The following is a 12,143-nucleotide window of genomic DNA, read 5'->3' on the forward strand; positions in this document are numbered from 1 at the left end:
AACCACTGCCAGGTTCTCAGGAACTCTGCTGTCCCAGGAGAGACATACAGGGGCAGGGACTGTGCCCCCATGAATCTGCCAGCATTTGGAGTTGATGTGGCTCTGCAGCATTGCTTTGGTCTGCGTGAGCCAGTGTGGCATCGGGTCACTAACCCCATCGGCCTCTGGGCCTTCAGGCGGGGGGACAGTCAGCGTGTCCAAGGCTGTGCTGTTCCAGTGTCGGGGCTGCTGGTCAGTAGGGGGCAGGAGTAGCTGGATGGATTGCTTTATCATCTGGGGCAGGCCCCAATGATGGTAAATTAGCTTCTTCTGGAAGTGCAACTCCAGCAGCCTCCAGGCGTGGTCTGGGAACCAGAGCTGTTCCCTTGGCAAGACAGACACGGGGGGCCAGAAAGTCTCAGGAGATTGGTTGGTGGCCCGGGACTCAGATGGCATGTGGCTCTGGGAAGCAGCGGGCAAATCCCACCGAAGCTGGAGCTGTCTTCGAAGCAGGTGCCATTCTAAAGCCTCATACTCGCCCAGAGTCAGAAAAGGGAAATTGTTCTGGATTTGTTGAAGGTCAGGGGGAGATACCCATGTGTGGGTAGGTGGGGAAGGAGGTGTGGCTAAGTGAGGTGGATTATTCGGCAGCAGCGGGAGAAAGGAGGGCTTATTGAAGAGAAGAGGAACCTTCGAGGCAGGCTGGGATATGCTCCTGTTTTTAGGGGCGCCCTGAGAGTCCTTGAAGGTGATAAGTAGGGACTCACTGTGGAGACGAGGGAGGCCGTAGAATAGTTGGTTCGGCTTCCCACGAGTCCCCGCGTCTTCAGCCTGTCCTCCAGATTGTGAAGAGATGTTATTTAAGACCTTGAGAGCGGAAGTGGGCAAAGCCAGAGGCTCCGATCTTGGGGTTTTCTGGCAGGGGGGACTTGGGTGGCTTTGTTCTGAGTTCCTTCTGGACCATTCAGAATCCCACATGGCCTGGGGAGGCTGGCTGCCCATATGGGAGTCCCCAGTATCCCAAAAAATGGTCCCAATTGTTTCAGCACAGGCATTAGAAATAGCATCCGTGACGAGAGGAACTAATTGGCTATTTTCAGGCTGGCATGACAGTGGAGGGTCTTGCCTCAGCTGGCTCAGCGACTCCTCCACACGTTTGGGGAATCCCCACCTCAGGAAATGCACCCATTTTTTCATATGAACTTCAAGAAGCCTGAGGACGTCACTACTGAGGAATGGCAGATCGGAAGGAAGGACAGCGTCGTTACACAAAACCATAGGATGTGGCTGGGTGGCAGGGTCCGTGCATTCCTCAGTTTGTAAAGAAGACATCGTTCTCAGGTCCCTGGGCACATTTGGCAGTGGACATTCCTGGCCGAGGTCCAGGGGTGCAGTCCAGTAATCTTGGCCGCTTGATGGGCTAGTCGTCAGGGTTAAGGAATCTTGGTCTGTGAATTGGGACAGTGTGGAGGTTCCAGAGGCCATTAAAATCTCTCTGGAATGTTGGCAATGCAGCTCCAGAGTCTGCTCAAGAGAGACAGTAGACGGGGGCAAAATCTCTGTGCGAGAGGAGCGCTGGGTGGCCCTCACTGAAGTAGGGGCGACCAGGCTGTCCTCACTGGTGAACAGCTGCTGGATCTCCAGCGCCACATCATCGCAGGTGGGGCAGCAGGGGTCTGCGCAGAGGAGTCGCCTCACCCTTCCCTCCTCAGGAAGCCAATTGTGGCTGGGAAGGGAAAGAATGACCGTCACTGAGGGCGTGCCAGCTCCTCCTTGGAAGAGTGTGGCAGGTGGTGGGATGAGGGGTGGGATGGGACTAGGGGTTAGGATTGGCTCTACTCTCTCCTGGAAGCCCTGGGTGCCCCTCTGGGAGTTTACTGCTTTGCTTTATTCAGTACAAAAGTTCTGTTCAGCAGATTAGCCTTGGCTGAAGGGTTGGTATCTTGTTGGGTAAAGTCTAAGACAACCCATGGGTGGGCGGGGTCTTTTGAGAGGACTGGGGAGTGGGGTCCGTTCTCCAGCTGAACTGGGTTGGGAAGCTGGACTAGGCGAGGAGAACCAGGCAGGCGAGGGTGTCTGGTGGTCAGCAGAATGAGCACCACCAGGAACAGCGCCAGGTCACACCTCAGTTGAAGCTAAGAAAGCAAAGCCTGTTATTCAGAGTTTCTGGAGGGTGGGGCCCAAGATTGCTGCGGGAACCCTGCATTCTGGCAGCGTGGGGTGGCCCTGGTGCTGCCCAGAGTCTCTTTGGTATAAGTCACTATGGTGCTCTCTAGAGATTTCCACTAACTTCCCCGGAGACAGACCAACGGAGACGATGGTGTATTTACACAAAATCCATGGCTTTAACTGGATAGCTCATTTCATTGCTGAGTCTCAGAGGTTGCTTATAAATCATTCACTAGTCAAGCTTGAATTTTAGGACTGCTATGTCTCTAGTACCAAGAATGCAATTGGGAGTCTTCTATTCGCAGATATTGGGATCCCCCTCCCCGCCCCCCGCCCCGGCCTATGCAACTGTCTCAACCAGTGAACCAACCATCCTTCCTATCCTCATCCATGCCCCAGGTCAAGTCAGGAGGTTTTCACAGGTCATGGGGGGGCTTGGGAGACAACCAAGAGCAAATCACCTTTTCATGACCGAGAGAAGTTGCCATGGCTTCTTAGCCTCTTTCCGGGAAGACTTCATAGCTGAGAAACCAGAAGACAGTGTTAGGGGGCAGTTAGAGAGAGTCAGGGGGCATTCCCTGGGACATTGACTAGAAGGCGTTGGTCTCTGAACGAGAGGAAGCTGAACCTCCTCTTCGTAGTCTAGGGTATGTCCCCATGCACCTCAAACAGCCACTGTGTGCTATTCCACGAACACAGTATGCACTGGATCGTCATAACCGTAATGTGAGGGAGGCAAGAACGTGCATGTGAACACTCATTTTCTGTGTAATGAAATTGACAGCTAAAGTGACTTTCAGTGGTCAGGACCAACCCCCCCCCCCCAAACCCTAGTAAATCACATCATTAAGGATTTTCTCCCCTCTTTGTTTCACATTCTCAGGGGAATGAGGTAGTGAATTCTGGAACATTCCCAGGCTGGCATTGCAACCAAGGAAGCTTCTGTGAGAAGGTGTCCAGTTGCAGATGGAATTCTCCCTAGGTAAGTGTTCTTAAAGGCTCCTGGCATCAAAGGGTGGGAAAGAACCTCACCCGCAGCGAATGGGAGTCGGAGGAGAGCCCAGGACGTTACCTCTTGATGCCGTGTCTCTAGTCCTTTGTCTGACTCTTCGGTGTCGCTTAAAGAGACAAAAGAGAATGCTAAGGTGGGACACCATTTTCTTTGACTCTCAAAATGAGATAAGACCCATCAACACATTCCAGTCCTCTTCGATCTTCCAATATTTTCTATATTATTCTACTTTTCCTTTCTCTAGTCTGTCTTATGTTTCTGTTCGATTGTAGTAAGCTATAGATGAAACCATCTGCCATTTTAACCATCTTTCAGTCTACAATTCACGAAGTCCATTTACCTTATTTGCAACATCACCGTGGCCCATTTGTGAAACCCTAATCTACCTTTCCCCTCCGACATGCCCCGCCTCTTTATTTCTTACTCGCTTCCCTACTGCAGACCTTCCATCTCATGCTCAGGAGGAGCTCTGTGGGGCCCTTAGCATGATGCAGGAAGAAGAATGGAGCAGAGGGAAGGGTTAGTGGTTCCAGCAGCCAAAGGCTTCAGCTTACTAAAGCTTTGGAGAACTACCAACCAGACAACTTACCCAAATGGGGAGGCATTCTCAGAGCCAGTGAGGCAGACTCTATGTCTTGTAGGACTTGACCTCAAGCGAGGGAACATATGCCATAGGAAGGCCCTGTATCTGAGACCACCTGTTTCTATCCTAGAGGAGCTGAAGGGTTGCTTATCAAAAACGGGGTGCATAGACGACAGAGAGCGGAACGTGATGGTTTAAAAGATTCTTGTTTGGGAAGTAACTGAATGCATGGTTAGCATGTTTCCCTACCTGGCAGATGCTCTTGGTAGGTTCCAACTTTAATCCACAGTGTCTCTTTTTCACTCGCCAAAGAATTAGGATAACGATGAAGAGAGAGGCGTAGGTATAGAAGGGATATAGAATATCCCACATTACAAAGGTAGGATTCAACATGGTCGGAGCTGCGCTAGCACAAGGAGACCAGCTAGCCCAGGGTACTGGGATGGCCTAGTCATCTCTGCCTCACAGGGGTGGAACCAGAACACTGGCTGCATCATAAAGCCTTCCTGTGTCATGAGGCAGAGATGGTGTCAAAGGCCTATATTTGTCTTAGGGATGCTCAGTCCATCGATGAAGACATCTGGCTCTCTTTGAGGGTTACAGAGCCTGCGAGGAAAGGTTCTGCGGTTATAGTCAGTGTTGGACTCTCACGCCGACTCTGCTCTCTACAGCTGACACCAACCTGGTGACTAAGCTCCCTGTTACAACCACAATTTTGTCACCCATCCCCAGAAACGGAATGTTTAAGTACCCAGGCACCTTACAAGATGAAGTAGCTAGTACATAAGAACCCTTCACTAATCCCTTCACCTGTGCTGTAAACATCCTGAAGCACACCCAAGAGTTTAAGGCACACAGAGTCTGGGTCAAGTTTGAAATGGAAGGCTTTGATGTTACAAACTATGGGTGACTGGCAGGTATGATGCAGGCTGATGTGACAGAAAAGGACCAGGGTGACAGTATCTTCAAATGACAGTATGGGAGCAAGGAAGGAATGTCGCCAGTCTAAGTGAGTGGGAAAAAGCCCTCTTAACCCTTCTCCCCTGGAGGGACAGGAATGAGCCTCACGTAGGGAGGCCTGTCAAAGGGCTGCTTGTCCGGAGCTGCCCTTACAGATTTTCCCACTTACGCCTGCTTAGGGAGAGGCACACTACTTGCAAAGATGGGGCAGGGGCCCCTTTCAACTAAGGACCATAAACTGGTTGCTTGCTTGGATCTGCTCAATCTACTCTGCATATTGACTGCTTGATGGAAGTTTTTCTTCTTTTTCTTCACCTAGAACCTGGTTTATAAACTTTAAGAAGGACAAGAGTTTTCCAATTCAGCCTTCCCAAAGCAAACCAAACTCACTGCCATCAAGTTGATGCTGACTCATAGCGACCCTATAGAACTGCTGCCCCTGTGGATTTCCAGGACAGTGACTACTCAGTCCTCCTCTACTCTCTAAGAAGGCCTGGCCCCGGGGACAGTGAAGAAGCTATGTGACTCTTCTTTCTCCACCAGGCATGGCAAACACTCAGTAGATGCCCAGCCTCAAGCTGGGTAGTGTCAAGGGTACAAAGCTATTTGAACCATGCTGCTGGACTGCCCTCAGGATACTGAAAACATTTCAAAGTCAGGACCAATTCATGAGAAGTGAGAGCCTGCAAAGGGCAGTAATTAGAATTCTGTGCTTCCCTGTGAGGCTGAGGGAACACCTTCACATCGCAGAAGAGAGAAGGGGGTAGTGAGACTCAGGGTGGCCAGCAAAAGCTCTGGAAAATCAGCACTGGGGCTAAGTCTAAAAGTAGAGGCTGTAAAGAAAAGGGATCAGATCTGAGCGATCTGATTCAGATCAGAGAGAAACGTATGCACGATGGCAGCCAATGAGCAATGAGCAATGGACCAGCAGTTCATCTGGCAGGAAGCAATGCAGTCTATCTCTACCAGAGGTAAAGATTGTATAGACTGGAAAGGAATTGTAAGGAAAGATGAGAGGACCAGGGGTGAGTCCTCGTGATGAAGAAACTGGACATTTATTTAATTTCAAACGCTAAAATGAACTGATTTTTAAAAGGAGACATAGGTACACATGGAGCCCCGGTGGTGAAGTGGGTTATGATTTGAGCAGCAAACTACAGGTCAAATCCACTAGCTGCTCCTCGGGAGGAGGTTTTCCACGCTCATGAAGACGTACAGCCGTGGAAGCCCACAGGGGCAGTTCTACTCTGTCCTCCAGGGTCACTGTGAGTCAGAATTGACTCCATGACAGTGAGTTCTAGTTTGCTTTACATGGTTCCATGGTACACAGTTCAAACATCATGAGTAGGTACGCAGATGTCTCCTTCTGACACATGTCTGCCGTCTCCCAGTTTTCTTCCTTGGATGTGTTTCAAAACTAATTCAGAATAGGATGCACAAATTACTGTATACATTTTTCTTTTTTTGTATACATTTTTTCTTTACAACTATAAGAACATTACAATTCCCCCTCTTATTTATATATAAATATATCTGATGCATATAATTTTCTTTAATGACTATTCAGTCACTGTTTTCTTGTGGGGGGAGAGTTTTATTTATTTATTAATAAATTATTTTATTGGGGGCTCTTACAGCTCTTATAATAAGCCATACATCAATTGTATCAAGCACATTTGTACATATGTTGCCATCATTTAAAAAACATTTTCTTTCTACTTGAGCCCTTGGTATCAGCTCCTCTATTTTTCCTCCCCCCCCCCCCCCACTCTCACTCTCATGAACCCTTGACAAATTATGTTATTATTATTTTCATATCTTACACCGTCTGCTGTCTCCCTTCACCCACATTTCTGTTGTTTGTCCCCTGGGTGTGTGTGTGTATGTGTGTGTGTAATATATCATTCATTGTGATTGGTTTCGCTCTCTCCCCCTTCTCCCCACACCTTCCCCCTACCCTCCTGGTATCACTACTCCCGTTATTGTTCCTTAGGGGGTTATCTGTCTTGGATTCCGTGCATTGAGAGCTCTGATCCATATCAGTGTACATGCTCTGGTCTAGCCGGATTTGTAAGGTAGAACTGGGGTCATGAGCGGGTGGTGGTGGAGGAAGCATTAAAGAACTAGATGAATGTTGTGTGTTTTGTTGGTGGTATACTACACCCTGACTGGCTCGGCCCTTTCTTGTGACCATTCTGTGAGGGGATGTCCAATTGTCTATAGATGGGCTTTGGGTCTCCCCTCTGACCCACCTCGTTTTGCATAGATATGATTGTTTTTGGTCTTCTGATGCCTGATACCTGATCCTGTCGACACCTCATGATCCTACAGGCTGGTGTGCTCTTTCATGTGGGCTTTGTTGCTTCCCTGCTAGATGGCTGCTTGTTTAACTTCAAGCCTCGAAGACCCCAGATGCTATATCTTCTAATAGCCAGACACCATCATCTTTCTTCACCATGCTTGCTTATACACCCATTTTGACTTCAGTGATCATGATGGGAAGGTGAACATCACAGAATGCCAGGTTGTTAGAATGAAGTGTTCTTGTATTGAGGGAGGACTCAATGGGTGAGGAGGGCGTAGAATGCCTTGTGGGGTTTGATCAAGCTCAATGTAGCTGAGAGGAATTACTGAGAGCCGAATGAAGGTCAAACATGATAGTGAGACAGAAGGAAAGGAAAAGGAAATAGAGGAAAGAACTAGGAGGTAAATGGGCATTTATAGAGGTAGAAATATAGGCATGTATAAATTTAAATATATTAATATATGACAATAGGGATATAAGTCTATATAAATATATTTGTTTGTATGTTAATGTATGTTAAGTATCAAGATAGCAGATGGACATTGGGCCTCTAGTCAAGTCCTCCCTCAGTCATTAAAAAAATACTTTTATTGGGGGCTCTTACATCTCTTATTATAATTCATGCATTCATCTAGTTTGTCAAGCATATTTTCACATATGCTGCCATCATCATTTTCAAAGCATTCTCTTCCCACTTGAACCCTTGATATCAGCTCCCCATTTCTTCCCCCTCCCTCTCCTGCCCGCCCTCCCTCACGAACCCTTGATAAGTTATAGATTATTATTTTCATATCTTATATCATCTCTCTTAGTCATTCTTTTGTTAGTGGAAACATCACTTAAAATTTACTTAAATTTGTTGTTCATTTATTTGGTTTAGTGGATTTTAAATAATAATAAATATAAAACATTAAGTGTAACATAAGTGTAACATAGAGTTAACCATTTTAAAGATCACCTCATTTATGGGGGGTTTAATGCGATGTTATTGCTGGTTTCGTTTGTTGAGATGGGCTGTGCAGCTCTATAGAATGTGCTTCTTTAGAAACCAAAAGCAAATTGTGTTCGTCCAGACTGACTAGAGAAACAAATCCAGGGAAACTCTTATGTGTGTGAGAGAGAACTTTATATCAAAGAGCAATTGTACATTAAGAAAACATCCCAGCCCAGTCTAGGTTAAGTCCATAAATCTGAATTTAGCCTGTATGTCTGATCCATCCTATAAATTCCTCTCCAAACTCATGCAACACATGCAACGATGCTGACTGCAGGAAGATCGCAGGCCAGTGGGTGGAAAGTCTTGTGGATCCAGTGGCAGTGGAAGTATCGCAGTGCTGGCGTGGGTCTCCACATGGTTTCTCCAGCTCCAAGGCTCTAGCATATCTCTGTGTGTCTTGTCATCAGGAATACGAAGCAGAGAGTCCCTGTGTCCCCCTTCCAGTGAGATATTTATCTCCATAGCACCTCGAAATGAGGTCAAGATGCGACCTGATTGACAAGCTAAACTCCATGCCCTCACTCTTAATAGTCTCAAGTTGGCACCAGATTATGTAACTATCACACAAATGAATAAACAAAAAAGTCAGAGTAAAGGCTCACAACCTTAAAAATCCTCCAGACTCCTCATCCCTCACATCCAATCATTGGTCCGAGTAGCTAAAACAAGAAGGAAAAGTAAGACTGAAGCTGACTTGGAATCTTTAGTGACATACAAGGTCATTTCAAACATACGATTTTAAAAACCGACCATTTAAAAGTGAATAAATAACCAAGTTATTTCGTATATTCACAATGAAATGTCACCACCACCTCTGTTTAGTTCTAAAATATTTTTATTACCTAAACCTATTTGGCCTACCATCCCCTTTTCAGAAAAACAACAACAACAACAACAAACAAAAACTCAGCATCCTCCTGTCAATGCAAATGATTATACTATATAGTCCATAATCAAGGATCAAATGTTGGTATATGCTTTTGTAGTTGTACATCGTTCCAGAGCTCCCCATAGGGTGGCATCGCTGACTTTAAGAAACACTGAAAGAATATTGCAAATCTGGTGGTTTCAAAATGCTGACCGTTTGGTTATCAGTCCAGTGAGGAACCCTCTGTGCCACCAGGATAGAGGCAGTTCTACTCTGTCCTGTAGAGTTACTGTGAGTTAGAATTGACTTGACTGTAATGGGTTGTTTCTAAAGAATATCTGGTACCCACTAAGCAGTCAGTCTCCTTACTCTTTCCCGGGCCTCTGACAACCTCCGACTTATTTTCTGTCTCCATGGATTCATTAGGTGGGTGTCAAAAGGCAAAGATGCTACTTTGAGGATTAAGGTAAGCCTGACACAAGCCATGGTATTTTCATTATGCCTGTGAAAGTTGGACATTGACTAAGGAGGACCTAAGAAGCATCCATGCATTTGAATCGTGGTGTTGGGAAGAATATTCAAAGTACCACCGACCGCCAAAAGAACAAACAAATCTCTATCAGAATAAGTAAGCCAGAATGTTCTGTAGATGCAAGGGTGGCAAGACTTCAACTCACCAATTTGAATGGTATGTTTCTTTCATGTGGGCTTTGTAACTTCTGAGCTAGATGGCTGCTTGTTTACCTTCAAGCCTTTAATACCCCAGACACTAATATCTTTTGATAGCCAGGCACCATCAGCTTTCTTCGCCACATTTGATTATGCACTCATCTGTCTTCAGCGATAGTATCAGGGAGGTGAGCACACAATGATACGATTTTTTGTTCTTTGATAACTGATAACTGAATCCTTCGGCACCTCGTGATCACACAGGCTGGTGTGCTTCTTTCATGTGGGCTTTGGTGCTTCTGATCTAGATGGCCACTTGTTTACCTTTAAGCCTTTAATACCCCCAGTGCTATTTCTTTTGATAGCTGGGCACCATCAGCTTTCTTCACCAGATTTGCTTTTCCACCTACTTTGTCTTCAGCAGTCTATTCCTTCTATTGCCCCGTGTCTGTTGAGATTCTTGAAGTCCATCGGGGATAGTGTAGGGAGGGATTGTTTTTCCAAGAATTTGTCCACGTCTTCCAAATTGTTGAATTTATTTGAGTACAATCCTTCGTAGTACTGTGTAATTATCCCATTGATTTCATTAGTGTCTGTTGTAATGTCCCCTCTTTTATCCTTCATTCTTGCTATTGAGATGTGTTCCCTCCTTTCTTTGGTTAAGCTTGCCAGCAGTCTGTCTATTCTGTTCATCCTTGCAAAGACCCAACTTTTAGCAGCTTTAATTTCTTCTGTAATTTTCTTATTTTCTCTCTCCTGAATCTCAGAGAGAGGTCTGTATGATATCAATGTGCTCAAATTTATGTAGATTTGCCCTATGCCTCAGCATGTGGTTATCTTTGAATATATGCCACGCATATGTTGAAAAGAATGTGAATTTTTGGTATTAGGATGAAAAGATCTGTAAATATGTATCAGGTCAAATTGTCTAATTGTAGTATTTAAATCTCCAGCCTCCTTGTTGAATTTCTTTCTCTGTGACCTATCTTTCTCAGAGAGCGGTATACTGAAAGTTACCCACTACAATTGTTAAGGATGTGATTTCTTTTTTTCACTTTTTGGAGTGTTTGGTTGACGTATTCAGTGGGTCTCTCATTTGGGAATATTTGTTTACAATGCTTAGTGGTTCTTTTTCTACCATTCCTCTGAGCATTATATAGTATCCCTCCTTATTTCTTTCTATGGTTTGCAATTTGAGGTCAATTTTATCCCAGATTAGGATTACAACCCCTGCTTTTTTTGAATTTCTGTTTGCTTGATATGCCTTTCTCCAGCCTTTGATTCTCAGCCTATTTTTGTCTGTAGTCTTGAGATGTGTCTCCTGTAGGCAGCAGATTGATGGGTTGTGTTTTCTAAGCCAGTCTGATAGTCTCCATCTTTTAATGCCTGAGTTTAGTCCGTTGATATTCAGGGTTATTATCTCTATCTGCAGGCTCTGTGATGCCGATTTACACCTTTTGAGTGGGGTGTTTTCCTACCTTCCTTTCTTTGTGTTGTGCATGTGTAGTGTGCGGATCATTCTAGACTTCTTTCCATCCTTAAGCCAATGATATCTTGGAGTCTTTTTTTCTATTTGTTGCCCTCTGGGTGAGGTTGTTCTATGTGGCAGTCTCTTATTTATGCTTGGTGAATGTTGTTGTTCTGCCCATACTGGGTCAACAAGGATCTTTTGTTGGACTGAGTTTCTTCTAACATATTCTTTGAGTTTTTCCTTGTCTAGGAAGACTCTTACTTCTTGGCTGGGTAGAGTATTCTTGGGCTTGCATTATTTTCCTTCAATTTTTGGAACATGTTACTCCACTCTCTTTTCTTCTTAGTTTCTGCTGATAGGTCTGAACATATTCTTATTTGGGAACCTTTATATGTGATTGCTTGTTTTTTCCTAGCTGCTTTCATGATTTTCTCCTTTTCCTCAAAATTGGATAGTTCAACTCTTATGTGCCTTGGTGACTTCTTGGGATTCATTCAGCCTGGCATTCTTTCAGCCTCCTGAATATTTGCTTGTTTTTCATTCATTAAGCTGAGGTAGTTTTCCTCCAAGAATTCTCTCACTATTGTTGCAGATGACTTCTTTGTTGTCTCTTTTTCTGACAATCCAATTATTCTGAGTTTGTCCCTATTCATCGCATCAGACATAGCTCTTAGGTTTCTTCAGTTTCTCTGATGATCTTATTTGGTTTTTGTTCATTGTTGTTAGTCTGCTTGGCTGTCCCCCAAGTCACCGGTGAGGTTTTCTCCTTCCTCCAGTTGATTCTAGAGGTCTGTGAATCTGCTACTGGTGTACTGACTTTATCTCCTCTATCATTTCATACTTTTTCAGTGTGTTGTTTCCCTCATATCCTGTATGACTCCAAGGAATATTCTGAAAACTTCTTTCTGTGGCACATAGATGTCTGCTTCTTTTATGCATGTTGTTAGGTTCAGGACATCTGCCATTGCCTTTTGTTTCTCCTATTTTTTTGTTGAGGTCATTGTGGCTGATTGCTGTTTGCATTGCATTGTTTTAGAGGAACCAGGTGCCATTTTCCAGGGAGTCCAAGAGCACTGGCTCTCTCTGGGACTCTCGTAGGAATGCTTCTTTGAATTGCTTACAGCTAATTT

The 12,143-nt window shown here is 45.1% G+C and overlaps 1 long non-coding RNA gene across 1 annotated transcript in view; it reads left to right on the plus strand.

The window, feature by feature from the left end:
• Positions 1–1,519: 1,519 nt before the first annotated feature.
• Positions 1,520–12,143, plus strand: part of LOC142457862 (uncharacterized) — an 83,917-nt gene continuing 73,293 nt past the window's right edge. The window contains exons 1-2 of the long non-coding RNA XR_012786393.1: positions 1,520–1,639; positions 3,032–3,130. This is a non-coding gene — a long non-coding RNA (uncharacterized LOC142457862). The remainder of the gene's footprint in view (positions 1,640–3,031; positions 3,131–12,143) is intronic.

The sequence above is a fragment of the Tenrec ecaudatus genome, chromosome 10 (assembly GCF_050624435.1).
Source record: "Tenrec ecaudatus isolate mTenEca1 chromosome 10, mTenEca1.hap1, whole genome shotgun sequence".
In the NCBI taxonomy this organism is placed as follows: domain Eukaryota; kingdom Metazoa; phylum Chordata; class Mammalia; order Afrosoricida; family Tenrecidae; genus Tenrec; species Tenrec ecaudatus.